A 24772-nucleotide genomic window follows, 5' to 3' on the forward strand; every position below is an offset into this window, starting at 1 on the left:
TTGCTTGCATCAGTTGGATTAGTAATTTTATGGTAAAGTACACAGTCGTCAGCGAAGAGCTTAATAAAGGAAGAAGTAATGCAATCAGGAGGGTCGCTAATATAAACGAGAAAAAGCAATGGACCCAACCCCGATCCTTGCGGTGCTCCCGATGTTACAGCCGAGGAAGGAGATGAGTAATCATTAGCTGTTACATACTATGTTCTGTTAGTCAGGGAGTCTCTAAACCAAGATAAGACGTTAGGATCAATATTAAGTTTGCTGAGCTTAAGTATTAGTAAATTATGTGGGAACGTATCAAATGCCTTGGAAAAATCCAGGAAAATGTAGTCAGTATCAAAACCTAGGTCAGTATTGAAGAACAGGTCATTGGTAAATGATAATAGCTGAGTTTCACATGAAAAGTGCTTCCTAAAGCCGTGCTGACAAGGGTTAAAAAATGAATTGTTTTCTAGGAAATTAACTAGGTGGGAATATATGATATGTTCTAGAATTTTGCAAAGAATACTGGTTAATGAGATACGGCTATAGTTATTGGGTGAATGTGTAGTACCTGACTTGTGAACATGAACCACCTTTCCATCTTTCCAATCGTCGGGTATAATTGAGCACTGTAAGGACTGTTCAAAAATTTTAGATGGAATAATAGATGAATAAACGGCAGTACATTTTATAATTTTCGACGTGATTTCAATGGGTACTGCAGATGAAGATATTTTTAAGCCGGTAATTGGATTGCTTACACCATGCCAATCTATTACAATGGGATTCATAGGTGGGAAACTCCGAACCGCAAGCAAAGGGTTACAAACAGGCGACACTTTATGAAAAACTAATGTGAAAGCATTAGTCAGCACAATGCAGCATTCATCGACAGGAACAGCGATTTCGGAATGTTCTGAATGTATTTGCCTGTTAGTTTTCCCGTCAACAATGCTCCAAAATTTACGAGGGTTACTGTGCAAGTACGAAGGAAGCGTAACAGTAAAGAAAACGTGTTTTGCTTCAGCAACAGCCCGAACATAAGCAGCGTTAGCAGCTTGATAATCTGACCAACGTATAACGTGGTTCGAACGTTTCGCGCATCGAAACAAGCGCTTCTTTTTAAAGCGACAGCGTTAAGTAGCTCGTGTCGCAGAAAAGCCGGTGTCGTCGGCGTCGTTGTCGGCGTCAGCGGCGTTGGCCGTGAGCGATAAATCCCAGAAGGCACTTTATAAATAAAAAAACATCTTGCAAGATGGGCTGGTGGGAATCGAACCAGGGTATCCGAAGTGTGAGACGGAGACGCTACCACTCAGCCACGAGTTCGCTCCTTCAAAAAGGGACAAAATCGCCTCTAGTGAATGCAGTGTTGCCTTCGAAACGTGCCGTAGAAAGTTATACTGCGGTGTATATCGGTAATTATGACCATGTAACTTAGAGAAGTCGCAGTTTCACGAGTAGCGAAGTACGTTTCCGCTATATTTCTTCTGCGCTCTGCGAACACGCAGAGCCACCTTGCGGTAAACACAGAAGGCCCCCTCCTCGCAATGTACGGCGCTGCCCCGACACGTGGCGCGCCACTCGCCCCATGATCGCGTCCGCCTTCATGGCGCGTCGGGGCCCGGCTATCTGTGCCGATCGCGACGTTTGGCTGGCGTAGCGCGTTTGAGTAGGCGGTGCGAACGCGGTGCGATAACGCTATCGCGTTCCACTCTTGAAAGCGAAGCTTAAGCGTCCTCCAATTTTTGTTGCGTAGGCGGCGTCATGTTGTATTGAACCACGGGGAACGTTGGTCAGATTTAACAATTCTTTTGGGTACATAACGATCAATAAGGCACAGTAATTTGCTCTTATACATCAATCAGTTTTCATTGACCGAGCGCTGATCAAACTCAGCAATAAATTCACCAACAAAGCGTTCCATTTCTACCCTTATAGCCTGAAGATCGGCTCTAGAAAAATCACGGATATGCTTTACACATTCTTTTATACAAACACGAGCTTGGATATCAAAATGCAACACTAAATGATCACTTATTCCTGGCTGATAACTTATTGCAGAAACAAGGTCAGGTGAGGTAGTGAGGATCAAATCTAGGGTGTTAGAGAAATTAGGAGTAATACGTATTGGTTGGTGGACGAGCTGACCGAGGCTGAAATCAGAACATAGGTTTATGAATTGAGTACACTCAGACGAATTGTGCTCTAAAGAAACGAGTTGGGATTGCCATTTTATGTTCGGGAAGTAAAAATCACCCAGAAGGAAAAAAGGTGAAAAAAGGTAGTCGTAATCAAACTTAATAAGAGGTATAGATCAAAGGGACTACAAGCCTACGCTACAACATCCACTCACGGTGATGATATACTAGATCGGTTTTATGAAGATGTTGAATTAGCGATGAGTGAAAGTGCAAACTCAGTATACTGTAGTAGTGGGCGACTTCAAAGCAAAAGTGGGGGGAAAGCAGGCTGGTGAACAAGCAATTGGCAACTACGGCGTCCATTCTAAGAACGCTAGAGGAGAGATGCTAGTAGAATTCGCAGAAAGGAATAAGCTGCGAATAATCAACGCCTTCTTTAGGAAACGTAGCAACAGAAAGTGGACCTGGAAAAGCATTAATGGTGAAAGAAGATATGAAATTGATTTCATACTTCCTGCCAATCTCAGCTTAGTGCAGGATGTAAAAGTCTTAAGTAGGGCAAAGTGCAGTGGTCATAGGTTACCGAGGGCTAGGATTCACCTCAATTTGAAGAGAGAAAGAGTCAAATTGGTTAAGAAGAAACAGGCCAACCTAGACGGAGTAAGGGTGCAAGCAGACCAATTTAGGCTGGTACTTGCAAACAAATACGCAGCCTTAGAAGAGAGAGATGAAGATGCCATAGAGGTAATGAATGAAACCGTAACTAGGCTAGCTTCAGAGGCAGCAATCGAAGTGGGAGGAAAGACACCAAGGCAACCAGTAGGCAAGCTCTCCCGAGTAACAAAGGGCCTAATAAAAAGCGACAAAGAATGAAAGTGTCCAACTCAAGAGATAACATAGAATTCGCGGAACTGTCAAAATTGATCAACAAGGCCAAGATAAGGGATGTTCGAAATTATAACGTGGGAAAGGCTGAGGAAGCCGTAAGAAATGAACGCAGCCTGAAATCAGTGAGAAGTAAACTTGGCCTCGGACAAACCAAGATTTATGCACTGAAAGATAAGCACGGTCATATCATCAGCAATCTCGAAGGTATAGTAAAGCAGCGGAAGAATTCTATACTGACCTGTACAGTATCCAGAGGAGCCACGATACCTCCATTCGAAGCAGTATTGAACAGGTTGCAGAGACTCCTCCTATAACTAGCGATGAGGTCGGATGGGCATTGCAAGACATGAAACGGGGAAAAGCGGCAGGAGAGGATGGGATAACAGTCGATGTAATCAAAGATGGATGAGACATAATGACTGAAAAACTGGCAGCTCTCTATACGAAGTGTCTATCGACTGCAAGGGTCTCAGAAAACTGGAAGAATACAAGCATTATACTAATCCACAAAAGGGAGTCGTCAAAGAATGGAAAAATTATAGGCCCGTTAGCTTACTTCCAGTATTATATAAAATATCCACCACGATAATTTCCAGTAGAATAAGGGCAACACTGGACTTTAGTCAACCAAGGGGACAGGCTGGCTTCAGGAAGGTATACTCTACAATGGATCACATCCATGTCATTAATCAGGTAAACGAGAAATCCGCACAGTACAATCAGCCTCTCTATATGGCTTTCATAGATTACGAAAAGGCATTTGATTCAGTGGAGATGCCAGCAGTCATAGCGGCATTACGTAATCAAGGAGTACAGGCCGCTTACGTAAATATCTTGGAATATATCTACAGATATTCCACAGCTACCTAATTCTACACACAAAAAAAATTGGAAGATGCCTATAAAGAAAGCGGTCAGATAAGGAGACACAATCTCCATTGCTATTCACTGCGTGCTTGGAAGAAATATTCAAGTTATTAAACTGGGAAGGTTTAGGAATAAGGATCGACGGCGAATACCTCAGCAACCTTCGGTTTGCCGATGACATTGTTCTATTCAGCAACACTGCAGACAAGTTACAACAAATGATTGAGGACCTTAACAGAGAGAGTGTAAGAGTGGGGCTGAAGATTAATATGCAGGAGACAAAGATAATGATGAATAACCGGGCAAGGGAACAAGAATTCGGGATCGCCAGTCGGCCTCTAGAGTCTGTGAAGAAGTACGTTTACATAGGTAAATTACTCACAGGGGACCTTGATCATGAGAAGGAAACTCACAGAATGCATTCACAGAACACGGCAGTCATTGTCAACTCCTGTCTGGAAGCTTACCATCATCATTGAAACGGAAAGTGTACGATCAGTGAATTTTACCGGTGCTGAAATATGGGGCGGAAACTTGGAGACTGTTGTTCCCCTCATGCTTGCAAAATTTGACCTCAATTGTAGTTGTAACTACGCCAGCGCAGCCGTATAAGTTTTACACCTTTTATAAAACCGACTAACTAATAACGCTATGGACCACTTGCATACATCTACTAGAAAGTGCGTATTTAACCTACCCTTTTGGAACATTGCCTACACTGTGCTTACCTGATGAGGTGGGCACAGTTGTATATAGCAAGTTATAACAAAACTTCCCTCAAATGTCTTCACTTAAACACCCGTTCACTGTGTAACAAGGAAACTGAAGTTGACGCTTTTATCTCTAGCTTTTCTTTTTTGTTTGATGTCGTCCTGTGGGCGGAAACTTGGTGTAAAGACGGCCAAAATAACTACACATTCTCCTCCTATCAGTCGTTTTCGTTAAATCGATCCACTCGTCGTGGTGGTGGTGTTATGTTGCTGATAAAGCCGGGTGTCAATTGTGAACTGTTTGATTCGTTTTGCGTTGTTTGCAATGACTTTGAAATGCTCTCAGCACGTGTGAACAAACACGTATTTTCTGTTTGCTATCGGCCTCCTGATGAAAATGCTCCGAACTTCTTTCACTTTTATGAGCAATTCCTGGATTTCATTTCTAACAATGGTTACTATGTGATTTCGGGCGGTGATTTTAATATTGATATGCTGGCAAATACTAACCTGCAAAAAGCAATGGAAACGCTCATTATCTCAAATGGGTGTGAGAATACAATTACATTACCCACAAGAGTAACAAAAGACTGTGAAACATTACTTGACCTTTTCATAGCAAACATTGACAAAACGAACATCACGACGGCAGTTGTGTCATCCGATCTTAGTGATCACCTCCCGATAATTCTCATGATACAGAAACACAATATGGAAGCCCGTAAAATCCAACAGCGCGTTGTTTGTCAACCCATTACGAAGGCTGGTCTAGACAGTTTTAGAAACAAATTACTGCAGTCTGACTTTGAATGGCTTCTGGAAATAGAAAATGCTGACGACGCATACAACAGGTTTATTAATAAAATAACGGAGATTTATAAGAAACATTTCCCGCTAAAAATGTTTACCCTGGGTAGAAATATTCGTTAGCCCTGGATTACACCCGCACTGCGCAGCAAAATTAACTACGAGAACTCGCTTTACCATAGTTTTGTTAAAACAAAAAATCCGAATCTTCTCAAGAAATATAAGACATATCGAAATAAGCTAAACAAAGAGATTAGAATGAGCAGATCTCGTTACCTTTACTCTGAATTTGAGAGTTGCGTATACAGAAGTGATCAACTGTGGACAAAACTAAATACCTTTATAAGGCCTAGAAAATCGACACCAGGTATCTGGAAATTGTCATTGGATGGCAGAGAAGTAAGCGGCAACGCACTTGACAATTCCTTTAATGATCACTTCCTTCAGTATTCTGATTGTGGAGTACTCAATGAGTTCATCGACTTCATGCCTACTCACAACCAACGTTGCGCTTTTCTCAGTCCAGTAACCGGATCCGAGGTGATGTCAGTTTTTTCCTCTCTTAAAAATAGCCTAAGCTGTGACGCAGAACTTATGCGAATTCGTCCAATTAAATATGTTCTTGACATTCTGTGTCCCTATATAACTCACATTTTTAACATCTGCTTGTCGAGCGCCTTATTTCCGAAAAGAATGCAAATTGCAAAAGTGACTGTACTGTTCAAAAAAGGTGATGCGAATGACATGGGTACTTATCGACCAATTTCTATACTACCCATATTCTCTAAAGGGATTGGAGAAAGTTATCCATATTCAAATGTCCAGCTTCCTTGATAAACACAATTTAATCTCACCTGCACAGTTTGGGTTCAGCAAAAACAAATCTACGGAAATGGCATTACTTGAACAGAAAGAATTTATTTTGTCACATTTTAAAAAACGAATGTTAGTACTGGGCAGGCACGTACCCGGGGGGGGGGGGCGCCCCCCCCCTCCTCACCCCACCCACGCCACCACTCCTCACACATTCCTAAAGCGCCGCCAGATCAATGTTGAGACTTGGCAGCTATTAATCGGTCAGCATTATGCTGCCTTTTTCACTCCTTTTAGATGGCGGTAGTTATCGGCATCTCTTGTAATGTGAAGGGCAGTTTTCTCATAGATTCCGCACCCGTGCAATTAAACCGAGATGCGTTCAGTTGTCACCATCTATTCAACCGTCACGCGCATAGCTGTTGCTTTTGTTAGTTCAACCTTCTTTGTTTAGGCTGATCCTGGAACCAGGAAAGGGATGCGGCTGTTACTGAGCTGGTCTGTACTCTCGTGGAACGAGTTGCGGCCGGAGAAAATGCCAATTGCGTTTAACTTTTCCCTTTGCTTCATTATTTCCTTGAGTTACGGCTCGCCGCGAGGCTGGCAGATGCCCGCAACCATACACACGTGATATGGGTTAGATAAGGTGGGAAATAAGATAACGTGAAAGTGCGTCCATCATGAAATCCTCCAATAACCCTTAAACCCATAAGCAAGATGACTGTCGCCCGTTAGCTCGTCTGTTTTTCCCTAATTGTATAGCACTTTTCGTGCAAAATTAGCAACTGGAAACAAAAATCGCAAGGAGTTGAAAAATTAAGCGATCTACTAAGGGAGAGAGCCGAGGCAACAACCAAACTGCAAGGAAAATCGAATAATAAAAAAGCTAACCGCTGTTTATGAGAATATTTATGGATCAACATCTTTTTATTTAAAAAGGAAGTAGAGAAAACGCTTCCGGAAGTGGAGAACAATTACTTGCTTTGAATGACGCTTCTACAGTTATCGGTCGAACCGCCTCACGTAGCCACTTCTCTGCTGTGCTTATGTGGGTGTTTATCTAACCTTTCGCGGTGAGCGCAGTACATCTAGAATCGCAGAGTCCTGCGCTCTACGCGGTTGTGTGGGACTGGCGGCCGCACAGCGTTACGCAATTCGCGGAACTGTCAAAACTGATCAACAAGGCGAAAATAACTGCTATTCGAAACTATAACATGAGAAAGACTGAAGAAGCTGGAAAAAATGAACGCAGCCTGAAATCAGTAAGAAAGAAACCTGGCTTGGGACAAACCATGATGTATACACTAAAAGATATCATCAGCAATCTCGAAGATATAGTAAAAGCAGCGGAAAAATTCTAAGCTGACCTGTATACAGTACTCAGAGGAGACACGATACCTCACTTAGAAACAGTAATGAACAGGATACAGAAACTACCCGCCGTGGTTGCTCAGTGGCTATGGTGTTGGGCTGCTGAGCACGAGGTCGCGGGATCGAATCCCGGCCATGGCGGCCGCATTTCGATGGGGGCGAAATGCGAAAACACCCGTCTACTTAGATTTAGGTGCACGTTAAAGATCCCCAGGTGTTATAAATTTCTGGAGTCCTTCACTACGGCGTGCCTCATAATCAGAAAGTGGTTTTGGCACGTAAAACCCCATAATTATTATTTTTTTTTTACAGAAACTCTTTTATAACTAGCGATGAGGTCAGCAGGGCCCTGCAAGAAATGAAACGATGAAGAGCGGGAGGAGAAGGTGGATTAACAGTCGATTTGATCAAAGATGGAGGAGACATAATGCTTGGAAAGCTGGCGGCTTTTTATACGAAGTGTCTATTGACTGCACGGGTCCCAGAAAACTGGAAGAATGCAGACGTTATATTAATCCACAAAAAAAGGAGACGTTAAAGAATTGAAAAATTATAGGACCATTAGCTCGCTCCCAGTATTATATAAAATATTTACCAAAATAATCTCCAATAGAATAAGGGCAACACTGGATTTTGTCAAACAAGGGAACAGGCTGGCTTCAGGAAGAGATACTTTACAATGGATCACATTCATGTCATCACTCAGGTTATAGCGAAATCCGCAGAGTACAATAAGTCTCTCTACGTGGCTTATATAGATTGCGAAAAGGCGTTTGATTCAGTAGAGATACCAGCAATCATAGAGGCACTACGTAATCAAGGAGTACAGAACGCTCACGTAAAAAGCTTGGAAAATATTGCTACATGCATGTGGTATTTGTTTGTTTGAACGAGGCGCGTGGGCGCCATCACTCCAGAAAAGAGGAGGAAGAACGAAGTGGGCTCGCACTGTGAATCTAACCGGTCAGCTCTGCAACCGTTGTTGTAAATATAATCTGTAAATAGTTTCTCGTCTTACTGACTCGTCCTTCGCGTAAGAATATCTACAGAGGTTCTACAGCTACCTTAATCCTACACAAGAAAAGCAGGGAGATACCTATAGAGAGAGGGGTCAGACAGGGAGACACAATTTCTCCAAAGCTGTTCACTGCGTGCTTAGAAGAATTCAAGCTATTAAACTGGGAAGGCTTAGGAGTAAAGATCGACGGCAAATATCTCAGCAACCTTTGGTTTGCCGATGACATTGTTCTATTCAACAACAATGCAGACGAGTTACAACAAATGATTGGAGACCTTAACTGAGAGAGTGTAAGAGTGGGGTTGAATAATAATATGCAGAAGGTGGAGATAATGATAAATAATGGGGCAAAGGAACAAGACATCAGGATCGCCAGTCGGCCACTAGAGACTGTGAAGGAGTTTGTTTACCTAGGTCAATTATTCACAGGGAACCCTGATCACGAGAAGAAAATTCACAGAAGAATAAAAATAGGTTGGATCGCATAGGGCAGACATTGCCAGCTCCTGACTGGAAGCTTACCATTATTATTGAAAAGTAAGGTGTGCACTCAGTGCATTTTGCCAGTGCTGACAAATGGGGCAGAGACTTGAGATCAAGTTAAGAACCGCGCAAAGAGCGATCGAACGAAGATTGCTAGGCATATTGTTAAGAGAGAGAAAGAGAGCGGTTTGGATCAGAGAGCGAACGGGTATAGACGATATTCTAATTGACATCAAGAGGAAAAAATGTAGCTGGGCAGGTCATGTAATGCGTCGGTTAGATAACCGCCGGACCATTAGGGTTACAGAATGGGTACCAAGAGAAGGGAAGCGCAGTAGAAGACGGCAGAAAACTATAGATGGTGCGATGAAATTAGGGAATTCGCGGGTGCTAGTTGGAATCGGTTGGCGGCAGGACAGGGGTAATTGGAGATCGCAGGGAGAGGCCTTCGTCCTGCAGTGGACATAAAACATGATGATGATGATGATGATGATGACGACGACGACGACGACGATGATGATGATGATGATGATGATGATGATGATGATGGTGGGACCCCCCCCCCGAAAAAAAATCCTGGGTACGTGCCTGGTACTGGGTATTTATGTGGATTTCTCTAAAGCCTTTGACTGTATTCATCACTGTACACTACTTAAAAAACTTGAAATATATGGAATCCGCGGACATTTCCTGCAACTAATTCAGTTATACCTTAGTCACCGGCAACAGTTTGTAAAAATTGAATCATATCAATCTGACTTAAGATCTGTTATTAGAGGTGTTCCCCAAGGGCGCATACTGCTCTTTAATATTTACATCAACGACCTTACACATATCTGTACAAAATCAAAATATATTTTATCTGCGGATGACGCCAGTATTTTTATAACAGCTCCCGATTGTAATCAACTGGTATGTGCCGCAAACTCCCTCCTTATAAACCTGAAGAAATGGTCAATAGCAAAGCAGCTGAAAATCAATGTTAATAAAACAAAAGCTGTTATATTTAGGCCGAAATCGAAACAGTTCAACGCTCCAGCAAACTGAACGTATGGGGGCGGACTGCTAACGTAATGGTCAGACTGCTTTATGACTTACCATATAACAGCCATACACACAGTCTTTTTCAAAAAACAAACATTATACCAATAAAAAATCTTTATGACTATAAGCTAACACTAGCCTTCAAACGCGAAGTATTTGAAAATAGAACGTTTCTACGCGACTTGTCATCACTAAAAGAGAACATTTCCATACACATCAGTCGGCACAAAAAAAGTGGAATGTTATAACCCCTCGGGCTAACTACTCTACAGAAAAACTGTCCTTCACCCTGCCCACTCTACGGAATAATTACAACAAAACTACCACAGATATTTTAAAAACGACTAATGCTGCAATACGGCAACACTATGTATAAGGTATCTAGTCTTTCACATTGGATGATTTTTGTGTTCATTCCCAGTGTCCATTTCGGTGCCTATGTATGTTTTCGATGTTCTTTCCTGTAACCCTTTTACTGCCGCCTTGTAGTGGGGGCTGCGGGCCCCTGTCAAGCTGCCGTTTGTTCGTGCAGCTTTTACCTGCAGCCTCCTCCATCTTTCTTGATGGGAAATAGACATTATTATTATTATTATTATTATTATTATTATTATTATTATTATTATTATTATTATTATTATTATTATTATTATTATTATTATTATTATTATTATTACATTGGCCGTACCATGCCCCTCATTTTCCCCAGATATAAACAAGATGCCTTGTTTAGCTCACCGAGCACAGTGGAGAAACAAATTACGAATCTCGCATGATCCACGAAAGCACATGGGAAAACGGGGGTTTAGTAATTATCTGCAACACTTGCATTTAAAGCAGGAAAGTGAGAGTTTCGCAACCCACGGCGCTTAAATTTTTTTCCATTTTCACGGGGTTTCAACTGTATCTCGTGCTCTTGTCTTAGGTGTCTGGGACACATGTCTATTAGCGGCAGTATGACACCCTGAAACGCTTCATTGAGTAACTTTCTACAAAGGCTGTAATGAACCTACGCAGAATAAACAGATCTCAGTGGTCGCTCAGAACAATGATTTGTACTTCGAATGAATATATACACCCCGCCCCGCATGTCTTACCGAGAATATCAGGGGAGAAAACTTAATGGCATGTATAACGCATAAGAATTATAAGAAAGCGACTATTCAGTAACTGGCTTCAGAGCACATAAGCAACCTACACAGTGCAAGTCTTCAGTACTCATCACCAAAAATTGCCCTTCATTTTTTTTCTTGATACGGAGATGTCTGCAGTTTTTTCCTCTTGCCGGGAAAATACGTAATAGTGTGTAGCTCTTAATTAGGAAACAGTCTGAAAATGAAATCATCAAAGTCAAAAGTGTCACATGCCTTCAGAAAACATTCAAGTCAGTGTTCTGTTGGTATTGAAATGGCTCTGCACGTTCGACCGAGGTCATTTTGACGAGCATATCTACAATAAGTCGTGGTTACACAATGAAATTCGAAAGTTATACCTGTGAGAGGTTGATTAGATTTTTATGCTGATAAGATACTGAGACCGCAAAGCTATGTAGGCTATCTCTGGACAGAGATAAATAGTTCCGGCATTTGATAATACAATTATTTCATGTCGTAAGGTACACCAATCGTTCAGCGCTGTTGATTATAAATACTTTACCCGGACCTCCCCCTCGCCCGCAGGTTAAATGTAGCAAGCTGATTCGAATACGGATATAGCGGTCCCAAAAGAACTGGGCATGATGCAAGTTCGCAAGCTGATATTTGTTACGGCGGGAACTGTCCAACGCCTGGCGTTGTCCGCTCCGCGTGCGTGTATGGCGAATCCCGCGCGTCATCCGCTACGGGGCTTCCCGAGAAGGCACAAAAGACAATCCTCGCTGTCCGAGCAGAGGATGCGTAGTAAAGAAAAGCATTACTTATGTGGTCATTCTGCCTTTCCGTTATGACTTCTCTCTCTCTCTCTCTATTGAGAAAGAAAATTTAGCTTCAGCTGTACATTTGTTGGACTTTCCAGCATGCAGCCGAAAGTGCCCGCTTTCAAAAGTGTGTGTGTGGGGGGAGGGGGGCAAATGACATACTTTGAACCCCCACACTTTTGACAGGTGGGGGGGGGGGGGGGGAGGCTGAACACGTCGTAGCATGGCGGAAATTACAAACCAACCAAATTTAGGCAGACTGCACGCAATACACCTTACACTATACTCGTACAAAGGTCCCGTTTGTAACGACTACGCCTCCCTACATCACACCACATCGGCGTGCTCCAACATAAAGGCGGCCCCACAATTACTCAACCCCACAGCAGAGCAGTGGAAGGCCGTGCTGACAAGCTCCGACCCTCGTGACCAGCAACAACTGGTACGGCGGGCCCGGGTGACAGCTACAGCCGCAGGAGGCCGTGACTGAGGGCGCATCCCCGCACAAGCAGAAAGACACCTGCTTGTCTTTTTTTCAGTAAATGTTTGTCCTCCTCCTCCTACATGGCATCCTCACTTGCCCCGAACTCCTCAGCTGCATCGTGTTTCGCATAAGATCGGCGGGGAGCGTCAAGTATGCGTACAGGTAGAATATAAAATTTTTGTATTTATTTTGTTACTCTTCATATTTTTTATATGCCGGTATCATTGTTTCGTTCCGAGCTTCACCAATGTTGTGTTTTAATTACTTTCCCGCATAGACACCCTTGCAAATTTTTAATGATATCGCGCAAGCGCCGACCGCAAGGCGTGGCAGCAGCCTTAATTGTAGCGGAGAGGGACGGTGGCATCGTCGACTTTATGCGCGGACGTGCAGGGCGATTTCCAGTTGGAATGTACTCTGCTGCGCTGTTCGGATCAGTACCACCCCTCGCCGCTACATGGCGGCCGACGCCAGTGCGATATTATTAAAAGAATAGCAAGGGTGTATGTCTTTTAATGTGAATGGCTCCATTTGGGAACTTGACGCACTTTTCGGTATGATGTCCATTTCTAAGTTCTTTCACACCAACTGTCACTGGGTCCATGGAAAATTTGGGAGTAGACAACTTTGGCTGCTACAGGTATGTGGAAGTGTGCATGTTCAAGGATAACTTGGGTCACTGCTCAAGTTGCCCGAATGGACAACTTGGGCCATTCAGTATGTCCAACTGGGCACGTGAACTCCAAAAATGGGTTCGTGCCACTGACTGACAAGCAGAAAAAGACGTGAAAAGTGAACAAGTCGGCAACAGGAAATTCAAGTCAGAAAGAAGCGAGAAAGTCGGCATCAAAAGCAGCGGCGTACATGTGGTGAAAGAAAAGCGAACAGAATGGGACCGGAGTGTGCGTAGAGCGAAGGGCGTTGAGCTATAGAGAAATGGAAATGTCGGTAACATAAAATTGAAAAACGTCGGCAACACAGAAGTGGCGAATTTGGTAATAGGGTGTGTTTCTGCTTCACTGCTACACGATGAGCAAAACGAGAACAATGTGAACAAAGGCTGCGCGTTTTATTTCACGTTGTTATGACTATAACAAAAGCATAACCCAAATTAAACTCGACCTCTCACTACAGCCCTTGCATCATCGTCGTGACATAGCCCTGCTATCATTATTTCATAAGTATGTCCATAATACAGCACTATCAGTCCTGCCTCTTGAACCTCCTCATTACAGGTCACACCGGCCGTACAATCAGTTCAATTTCATGCGTATCTACGGAAAGACTAATTCATTTAACTACTTCGCTCTTCCAAGAGCCATTCGCCTTTGGAACAATCTTCCTAATGCCATCGCTTATGTGAGTGACCAAGAAAAATTCCGGCATCTTCTAGCAACGCATGTTTCAAACTCTACATAAGCTAACGTGTTACTTTTTCTAGAGTTTCCTGTTATTATTGTACCACTACCCCTTAAATACTGTTTTATTATAGCCAAATATGTCCCCGCTCGCTCTGTATATTGGTTATATTTTACTTTGGGAAAATGTCTTGTTTACTTACCTCTCGCGTTCAAAAGCATTCGGTTTGTCTTTTGCACATTTTTTAACACTACATTACTGCATGTTAGCGCATTTCTTACACTGTATTTTTGGTATATATATTCACATATGCATTCTAATTATTGTAAAACCTTTGAGTGTACTAGCCCCCCTTAAACAATGCCTCTAGGGGCCTGTAAGGTATCTTTAAATAAATAAATAAATGAAAGCAGGGGCCAGCGTTTTGATAAGGGGACTTGTCTTCTTAAATGCGACATATGCTGTCCTCGTCACAGTATATATAGGTAGGGGTCTTCTAAAGGGGAGAGGGCGTAAGGCGGGTAGGTGCGGCAACGACAGAAGGTCAATTTTTCAAGGCTTTGTCAAGCTAAAAAGCTTAACAAAGCCGTCGCCGACCACTTCAACCAACCACGTCATAACTTTGATGAACTTAAACTCTACATCTTATAGTCAAATTTTCGTTCTGAACGAGAAAGAAAATACAGAAAATCATACCTTATCCATAAGTTCAATACATTGCAACCAATAGGCATAAACGTTTCAAGGGGAGCTTTAGAACATATTCGCTATGCCAAATTTCAAGCTGTAGGTGACAACACTTCGTTTGGTTGTTTAGTGTTTTTTTTTTCTTTTCTTACCGGCGAGGGTGTCGAATTGAGAAAGAAGGAGTGCTGTGCACAACGCTAGTGACAAGGCCGTCTGTCAATTGCGTTTCAACGGCCTAGTGTCAGCCGGCGTGTCTGGTGGTCGTGGGCTATCATGTATTTGAAAGAGATAATAGAAGGAGCGGCAGAAACCGGTGCTCGTAAAAAAAAAAAAAAGAAAGAAAGAAGAAAACAAGAAAAGGAAATATTGAAATGGAATAAATGAATAAATAAATAAAAGAAACAAACGCCAAGGAAGAAAAAAAAAACGCTAAGCAACCAAACGAAGTGCTGTTGCCTGTAGCTTTAAATTCAGCATAGCGAATAGATTCTAAAGCTCTCTTTGAAACGTTTATGCCTATTGGTTGGAATGTCTTTAACTTATGGATAAGGTATGATTCTCTATATTTTCTTTCTCGTTCAGACCTTTGTCAAAACTTTGTCTACCTAAACAGCCTAACAAAGCCGTCGCCGACCACTTCAACCAACCACGTCATAACTTTGATGAACTTAAACTCTACATTTACAGCCAAATTTCCGTTATGAACGAGAAAGAAAATACAGGAAATCATACCTTATCCATCAGTTCAATACATTGCAACCAGTAGGCATAAACGTTTAAAGGGAGTTTTAGAATCTATTCGCTATGCTAAATTTCAAGCTACAGGCGACAACACTTCGTTTGGTTGCTTAGTGTGTGTTTTCTTCTTTTATTTATTCTTTTTTTTTTAATGAGCACCGGTTTCTGCCGTGTCTTCTATTATCTCTTTCAGAGACACGATAGCCCACGGCCATCAGACACTAGGCCGTTGACACGTGATTGGCAGAAGGCCGTGTCCCTGGCCTTATGCACAGCACTCCTTTTTTTCTCAATTCGACACCCTCGCCGCTAACGTACCTTCGCTCGTTCCTGCACCCACCCGCCTCCCGCCCTCTCCCCTTTAAATTAAATTATGGGGTTTTACGTGCCAAAACCACTTTCTGATTATAAGGCACGCCGTAGTGGAGGACTCCGGAAATTTCGACCACCTATGCACACAGGTGTTTTCGCATTTCGCCCCCACCTTGTGCCCACCTTGTGCTCAGCAGCCCAACACCATAGCCACTGAGCAACCACGGCTGGTGCCCTCTCCCCTTTAGAAGAACCCCACCTTACCACGTTACCATTACCACGTGTCAATATATACAGTGGCGAGGAAAGCATATGTCGCCTTGAAGACAAGTCTGCTTGTCGAAACGTCGGCTCGTGCTTTCACCTTGCTCTCCCTTTGCTCATCGTCTTGAATTTCCATCTCCCGCCTTCCCGCTATTTTCTCTGTGCTTCAATGCTAATCGCATTAACTTCGACTTTCATCGTGATGCGAGTTCTGCTGAAATATTCCATCCTTCATTCTTGCTGTGAATTTTCCTTAATTGCGTTTAGTTCAATGTTGACTGTTTCATTCTATAATTGCCCTCTTACGTGTTATTGTGTTTAGTTTCTTTTTCTTATATTCCGCCAGAATGATTCCTTCGTTTTTACTTTCATTATCATGTAGTTTTTCTGAAATTAATTTTATGTTACTATACCCGTGCGCAATTATCAGACCTCAAAGTTGATTCTGGGCACGGTAAATAAGCTTTTGATTATTATTATTATTATTATTGTCGATGAGGCGCTAATAGCGCCTGTAATGATGTGTTGTACCCTTATGCTGCGTCATGACGTAGTCGCGGAGAACGTGAAGCAAGTACAGCATCATAGAGGCGGTAGCATTAAGCGGAGACAGGCGCAGAATCGATTTTTTATTCGTGCAACGGAAGGCAAATTCGCACATGCACGCCGTGCGTGCAATTCGGCAGCTGAAATCGAGTAACTTTTCAAAATTATTCATGCACAGTGGGTCGTTCGCTCCTTCCAAATCAAGTGCAGTACTTTGGGAAATGAATGTGCGAGCTCGCAACGCCAAGGTAGTCGCATCGACGCCGTTCAACGGCCGCCACACACCAGACAGCAAGCAGAACGGGCGCTCACCGAACTGTTTGGTCGGTCCTTTCATAGAGATCTGCGCGGTACGCCGTGCAAGTCGTGTCTTCCGGCACCATTCACGGTCCGCGGAAACGCCGTTGCACACGGGCACAGCCGGCGGGTAGCGCGAACCGGCTGCGCGGCCCCAGCGGCTGCTTTTGTAAACATGGCCGCTCCTCCGCGTCTGCTGCTCGCGCATGCGCGTATGCACCGCGTGGAGGAACAGAGATGAGGAGGCAAACGGGCGTTTGGGTAGGGTCCTAGTCTGGGTGGCGCCGGCACGCGTTAAAACCCACAATGCGGCGCGGGGCGAATTTTGCTTGGCGCCAAGCCTGCGACGCTGCGGTTGCTCAGAGTGATCGTCTCCAACGGGCGAGATTGCTGCGTGTGTGCGTGTGTGTGTGTGAGTGAGTGAGTGCGTGCGTGCGTGCGCGCAGGGCCGTCAGCCGGCACTTTTTTCAAGGGGCGGGGGGAGGGGGGGTTGTGTCTAGAACGGCTGCCATTTCGAAAGATGTATACGGCCTTATTTTCGTGTGTGAATCAAGCACATTGCTTACATATAATAAACAGGGGTACTTTTAAATCAATATCGACATGTTTGCACAGCTCAAAAGACGAGGACTGAAGGAAGAGCACAACACAGGCGCTGACTTCAACTGATAATTATTTGCGATATCGCCAGAACTATATACATGAGCAAAGGTAATGAAAAAACAACTTTTGCATTAAGTCACACATGAACCCCTATTGCGTCACAGCTAGATACTTGATTTCGTTTTTTGTGAGGGCAATAGACGGCATGCTGATGCAAAGGTCGCCCAGCCGCTGTATCTATCCACGGCATGGCCACAATTAGTACATGACCGGGGTTGTTGGAGAAATATGGGAGAGGCCTTTGCCCTGCAGTGGGCGTAACCAGGCTGATGATGGTGTTCATGCCATGGGAGGCAAACGTTCACCTTTAATATAGTCCAAGCAGCTCAAGGAAGCCGCTTACCGAAACAGCAGAAGCATGCATTCTGGAACGCAACTGAGCCGTAGTTGTCAATACAGTCCTCAACGCACGGTAGCAGCGTATCATGCGGTAAAAAGTAGTAGAGGTCTTTGATGTCAGTGGAGCAGGCGTTGAGGCCCTTGTCATTACTTGACGTATACGCAATAATATCATCAGAGTCCTTTACCAAAAAAGGGTCGTCAATTGTAGCAGGTTAAGTTTCTGCTGTAAAAACAAAGCAACCACTTTCTGGCAAGTACCTTTCTCGGAGATGATTACTCGTAGCGTCCAGTCAACCGTGTGGGTTTTGAGCGAAAAAACAAATCCAAGCTAGGCTTTTTGTTTTTGTCAGTATAGAACTGGCTAACAGTGTTAGACTCAGTGCTTTACAAAGTTTTTTCGCTTCCGTTCTTACGTTTAAAAGCGATATGTCGTCACGGCATTTTAACACAGAATAGACCCGTGTGCTTTTGAGGCAAACACGCCATTTGGTAAAATAAGAAAGCCTCCTTCCTTGTCAGCAGTTAGCACTTAAAGGGAATGCTCTCTAAGGAACTTCTTCCTTCAGTCCTTCTCTTTTGCGCTGTGCAAACATGTCGATATTGAATCACCAAGCCGCCCAAGCTTCCACCTTATACACTTTTAAATCAGTTGTACCTAAATAAGTGAAAAAAAAAAGAAGTCGCAGTTTCGCCCGTAAAGCGAAGCACCGATTGCGATAGCAAATTAGTAGATAGCAATACGAAGTAAGGATAGTTTTATCGGCCGTATGAACTTGTAAGCATTCACTTACTAAATTATCAATTATATAATGTGTAAGCGTGACTGGACGAGGACGTAGAAACACACACACACATAGACACATCGCTTCACTATGCGTCTGTTTCTTTCCACGTCTTCGTTCTGTCGCGCTTATACATTCTATCGTGTATTCAAACCAACTAGCCCGCCAACGTGTTTTAACTAAATTAACAAGCACGGTGTCACGCGCGCACAGGTAAACATGAACAATCTCACTTGATGAGCGCGAAAGCTCGCTGCCAAAATGCTGGAGTGACGAATCGCGCTAGCAGAAGCGATCGAATTGACCTTCGTGAATCTGTCGCTTCGACGCGAACGAAACGACGAAAACTAAGGGCATACGAAGCCGCTGGCGAAGAACGCCCCCCTCCCTCTCCTCACCCCCTTGCCTCGCACGCAATAGGAGAGGGCGCAATCGTGAATTAGTGTTTCTGTATATGCTCCCGCAGGGAACAGAGCTGCACATAACTTTTCCGGCGCCGCTCGCATCGCTATTCGCCGAGCGCTATCACGTGGCGCAAAATAAACGTCAAATGTTCAACTGCGCCGCTACGAAGCCAACTTTACGCGCATGACGCCGACTCGTCGTCTCCGTCAGTGCCATCGACATTGCAATCAGCGGACCGTCGAGCGTGCGTTGCATTCATCGGCTTGTGATACCAAACACATCATTGTGGCACTTGTATTCCAGTATGACGGGGTGCAGCGCACCAAACTGCACAAGCTGCACGGAAGGTGGCAAAGCTTCTTACGCGGTGCCGTGCGAACGGACAGATGTGCGCCGAGACCGGCTGGCTCCGCAAGAGACCAGGATATGCGAGGTGCGTTCGCCTTGTTTACACTAATGGAACATTTATATTGAGTAACACCACTTTTAACGGCGAGATGCATACGCCTGGCATGAGAAGTTCCCTTTTTGAACGATTTTTGGCGTATATGTGCAGCGCGACACAGACGCGGGACGAAGAATGAACGATATGACCATGTCACGCTGCACATATGCGCTAAGAATATGAACTTACCAACTCGCCCAATTTGCTGTGTTGCTTGTACGATTGTTCTGACTATGCGGGTCTTGAACAGTGTGTTCAAAACAGTGTTATATACTAGCAGGTACAATTTGCCCGCCGCACTCTGGTTTTCTCTCTTCTGTTTTTATGCGAAGCATATTACGAGAGCTCAACCCAGCTCCTCAGGCGCGGCGGTGTTGCCTTCAATACCACGTGACACCGCGACGTCACGACAGAGGAGAAACGAGGCTCCAACTCGCGCCGTCGCTCGCGGCGTCGCGGCGGTATATAAGCAGCTGCGCTTGCCTCTGCAAGACACTCACGAGGTGAGATGCCTCCTGGAGACAGAGCTGCTCGTTGGAATGAGAAGCGAAGGTTGCGGCGTGCTACAGAGACATCATGATTTTCTAGGTGGCTTTGGCTCAACTCTTGCAAGATGGGCTGGGTGGGAATCGAACCAGGGTCTCCGGAGTGTGTGTGAGACGGAGACGCTACCACTGAGCCACGAGTATTTTTTTTTTCTTTATTGCACTGAGCCACGAGTACGATGCTTCAAAGCGGTTTTCGTTTACTATGCAAATACACTAGCACATCAATCAACGTTACATGAAAACTACAACGCCTACAAAAAATAAAATGAAAAAATGGCTGTGGCTTAGCTAAGGTTAAGCGAAAACCTCACATGCTCCCGCTTATTAGACAGCTGTGATAGCTTCAGCATTTACCGCCTTCAATATCTTGCTTGTTAGATCGACCTTAGGAATGTAAAATTCTGCCTGTATGTTTAATAAGCGCTGTGTTACAGTAAATTGATCTGATTAGTATGAATAGATCAAGAAAAATGTGTTCCCATGTTACAACCTGCAATGTGTGAATAATTACTTTGCAAGTTTGCAATCTTGGTGTGATTAGTGCAATAAAAGTAACCTGTTGTTACTCTTAATAGCTTGTTGCCTTTCCAGTTGCTTTGAATTCTGCCTCCCAAGGCTCCAAGAACCAGCACTCTTGTCCTGCTACCTGCAGCCATTGGTCATCCATTCCCTTGTACGAAATAAATTTGATCTATAAACTCCTGCATCTTGAATCTTTTTCCATTTAGAGATTTGCTGCTACGAAGCAGCTGTTTAGTCTGTGGTGTGAATGACTCGTAAAAATAAGTTATGCCTAAAATGTGCGCACGTGAATATTTGAAATGCGTTTAAATCTACGTGTCTGCACTGCATTTATAGAAAAGGTACAGCGCTGCTGAAAACGACGGTTAGTGAGGTTAGTGATAAATCACGCTCTGTCAACGGTCACTGACATAACTGCAGTAACGATAGTTCGCTTGGTGACGATCATTAATCGGCTGGTTTCGGCCGCCAAAATGCGCTCACATAATTCTCCACCTTACGTGTGTGAAGTTTTCTTTAAACATCCCTTAAAGGGACACTAAAGGTTACTATGAAGTCAAGTTAAAGTGATAAAGCAATGCTCTAGAACGTCTAAGGCATCAATATTATCGCGAACAGAGCTTTAGTAACCGAGAATTTGAGGTAAATGCATGACACGATTTGAGACCCCCAGCGACACTCCGGTGCTATAGCCCGATAACGAAGGCATTCCTCATCATAATTTATGTCACTAGTACTCAACTACTCGTATTAAAAAGATAATTTCATTAGGTTATAAGGCGAAAGAAAATGATACTTGTCTACTTCTGTTCGATTCTAAGAAAAAACATCTTGACTTTACCCTTCAATAGTATATATGGGTGGTCGAAAGGGTTCGTTTTCGCTCGACTCTGCGCCGCGCGCGCTTTGGAGTTTCGGTTGTTTCGTTATCGCGTCATGCTGCGCTGGTTCTGCTGGCTCGCGAAACTTGCATTTTGAACAAGCAGCGAAAACACCACGTCCATGTGATGTCGTGTAATGCGCGAACGGTCCGCAGAACTTGGCCAAGGGCAGTTGCAGCGGCGAATCCAACGTCACTTATTACTGTGTGCCAACGCGTGAACCTCTCCGTTCGAAGCGGTTAAGTGCCGTACCTCTGCCACAACGCGTTGGAAAAGAGCCGAAAAATCGTATAGTGTGCTCACTGCACTTTCGTCCAGTGGATTACGAGTTCAACGCCGACTTACTAAAGTCGTGTGGAGTGCCTTTCAAAGCAATGATTTCCAGTAGCGCTGTTCCGTCGGTCTTGCCTGCATTCTCCGAAGCGCAAGAACAACTGCAGGTTGAAGAGGCGGTGAGTGCGGCATTTGGTTTTCAGGAAGGAAAAGCTACAAATGTGCGAATATGTACAGCCATGACATACAGTTGCCGTCGTAGTATATAGTACGCAACGACGCCAGTAGCGCGATCCCTCACCAGCATGCAGGTCACGTTCATCAGTGCTTAAATCGCTGAAGTCGAGCCCAGCATCGCGAACCAATGTGTCGTTGTCAGGGTCGTCCATTGCAACGAGCGTCAAAGTTGGCGTCATAAAATAAAGAACCAGCTTATCGTCGCGAGCTTTCCCTTCCGCTAGCCACAATATACAGTTTCGCTTTCGCGCTGCTGTCGGCGCTGTCTTGGCTGTTTCTGGCCGCGCGTTTGCGTTTTGCGCAGAAAAGCCGTAGCGCCGTCTGCGGGCGCCGTTTTACTCACCGATGGCGCAACGTCACTATGAGACCATGACGTCAACACTCCTCGATCGGAGGGCGGGCGATTTGAACTGCGCTAGAGGTACGTGGACGCTTCAGAACGCATTTTCTCTTAAAGTAAGTATCTTATTCGCATGAAACAAGCGTTTTGAGGTTTCTGGGATGGTATTTCAACAGTACACGTTGACTTAATATTAACCTTTAGTGTCCCTTTAAAACATTTCTTGCCTTCTGGCCTCGGCGAGAAAGCTTCATATGCATGCTGAAAAACATTGCACTGCTTTTTGTTGCAAGGTACTGCGGGTTTGCACGCGAACTTTTGAGCTGTTCGAGCCACGGGCGTTGTCAGGATTTTATTTCGGGGATCGAGGTGGGTCCGGCCCCCTACATGCACGTTAATCCGTGTATATATGTACATACAAACTAAAAATTTCGGCGGGTTCGAACGCTACTCCCCTCCGGTTCCGCCAATGGTTCGAGCGTAGCCTGCATTAAAAAGCGTCATCTTGCTCAGCACTTGCGAACAATGCCGCATGTAGCTCGCGACCAGCAGAAAAAAAGCAAATGGAACACCGCACGGCATTTGCTTCCTGCGCGCGCGAGGAGTGGCTTCACTCTATAGCTGGAACATAATGCCGGACCTATGCGCAACTCTGCTCTATACGACAGAATATACAGGAACACTATCGTGAATCTCTCGCTTCAACGCGAACGAAATGACGAAAGCACAGCGCATACGAAGCCGCTGGGAAAGAACGCCCCCCCCCCCCCCCTCCCTCGCTTCACCCCCTTGCCTCGCGCGCGATAGGAGAGGGCGCGCTTCCGGCCAAAGCCACCTAGAAAAAAATGTAAGGCCTCCGTGTCACCTCCTCTCCCCTGTCAATACGTCACGAGAGTCGGATGGTAGCGGTGGATGGGGGAGCGCTGCGGTTCTAGAACGCAGCGCGCGTTCTGAAAACAAATTTTCTCAGTGGCTGCAACGCTAGAGTGGCAACGCGTGGAGCATTTGCTTGGTGGCTTTGGTGAGGCATGCTGCACCGTAAACGCAATTGCTTTTCTTCGATTGAGCGTGGTTCGTCGTACACGGAAGCGCAACGATGCCTGGCTGTTGTTGCGCACCAAACTGCAAGTCCAATTATGACGGAGGACAAAGTGTCCGAGTGCACAAGTTCCCATCTGGCCGAGCCACTCGGGAAGCATGGACGAGAGCAGTTCCTCGGAAGGACTTCTCGCCAACGAAGTACACAGTGGTAAGTATTTCTTCTCTCTATTGTTATTCTGGGTTTCCAGACAAATAGGTGTCGTCAGCATAGTGCGCAATGCATTCGTGCACGCGTGCACAATAGATGGGTCTCTGCACCTGTCGACGCGCTTGTAAATTCAACGTTTTCGTCGAGCTTCATACCTTTAATGGCTTGTTCTTTTTATTTCAGCTCTGTGAAAAGCATTTCTTGCCAACGGATTACTTGAAGACGACATCTTACATGGACGTCAAGACAGGAAAAGTGGTCGAAGTTGCCATGAAAAACATTCGTCTGAAGAAAACTGCAGTTCCGAGCTTGTTTCCCAATCGCCCTGCCTATTTGTCGCGTCCGCAAGCGTGCGTTCGAGAAGCGCCGGGTGGGAAAAGAGCGCGCTTGGAAGCCATATATTTGCAAAAAGCAATAATGCTTTCTCAGCAAACCCAAGCAGAAGAGGACGCCAAAAATGTGGTTGGTAGCTTTGCGGACTTGCTCAAGGCCTTGCCAAGCTTTCAGTGTTCGGACTTCTGGACAGTTTTGAACAAGGGCTCCAAGGTTTTCTTTTTGGACTTGTCATTTCAATTTACTCCTGCAGTCCGTAATTCGGTGATCGTGTCCGCAGACCTGCGCGTCGAAGTGTTTTTTGGTGAAACGCGTGTGAGGAAGTGTGGTGATAAAAGCTGTGCGACTTGAGAGATTTGAAAAGTGTGTTACACATGATCGAACAGACACATAAGGATATCAGCATTGAGCGTTCTGAAAAGGCCCGTCATCTACTGACACTGGTTTCGACATTGCTAGAGGAAGTAAGTGGAAAACATTTTGCACGCGAGTTGCAAGAATGGTATTTGGAAGTGCTTAAAGTCTTGAAGAGTCAAGTTGATATTGTTTTGAGTAATGCTGGCCGATATACCCCCGATTTATTGGTTTTTGCTAGCCTTTTGTTCACAATTTCACCTCATGCATACAGATTCCCGAGAAGTTCGATGAAGCTTAAGATGCCGCATCCTGATACGATCAGAAGACTGTGTTCATCGCACGATGTACGCGCTGAAACGGAGCAGCAAGAATGTAGCTTTCTTTCCTATGCATAGCGTATTGTAAGCACATATAAAGAGCATGAAAAGACTGTAACGTTAATGATTGATGAGATCCACCTTCAATCATTTTTTGATTACAAGGCTGGCTTTGTTACTGGTGCTGCGGTAAATTCATCGACTGCAGGAAAAACTGCCCACGTATTTATGATACAGAGCCTGCTTTCTTCAAACAAGGATGTTGTACACATTCTTCCTGTGGCACAAATCGATGCTAAGGCGCTGCACGGCTTCCTTCGGAAGATTGTTCTTGATCTAGAGGCATCTGGTTTTA

The 24772-nt window shown here is 44.5% G+C and overlaps 1 protein-coding gene and 1 long non-coding RNA gene across 2 annotated transcripts in view; one reads left to right on the top strand and one right to left on the bottom strand.

Annotated features, from left to right (window-relative positions):
- Positions 1-17025, bottom strand: part of LOC135897514 (uncharacterized) — an 88592-nt gene extending 71567 nt beyond the window's left edge. Inside the window, exon 1 of the mRNA XM_065426155.1 lies at positions 16739-17025. The gene's annotated coding sequence lies outside the window, so the exon portion shown is untranslated. The remainder of the gene's footprint in view (positions 1-16738) is intronic.
- Positions 12621-20604, top strand: LOC135897515 (uncharacterized). The gene is made up of 3 exons (XR_010563055.1): positions 12621-12682; positions 19219-19348; positions 20500-20604. It is a non-coding gene; the product is annotated as an uncharacterized lncRNA (long non-coding RNA).
- The last annotated feature ends 4168 nt before the right edge of the window (positions 20605-24772 follow it).

This window comes from Dermacentor albipictus, chromosome 5 (assembly GCF_038994185.2).
Source record: "Dermacentor albipictus isolate Rhodes 1998 colony chromosome 5, USDA_Dalb.pri_finalv2, whole genome shotgun sequence".
NCBI lineage: Eukaryota > Metazoa > Arthropoda > Arachnida > Ixodida > Ixodidae > Dermacentor > Dermacentor albipictus.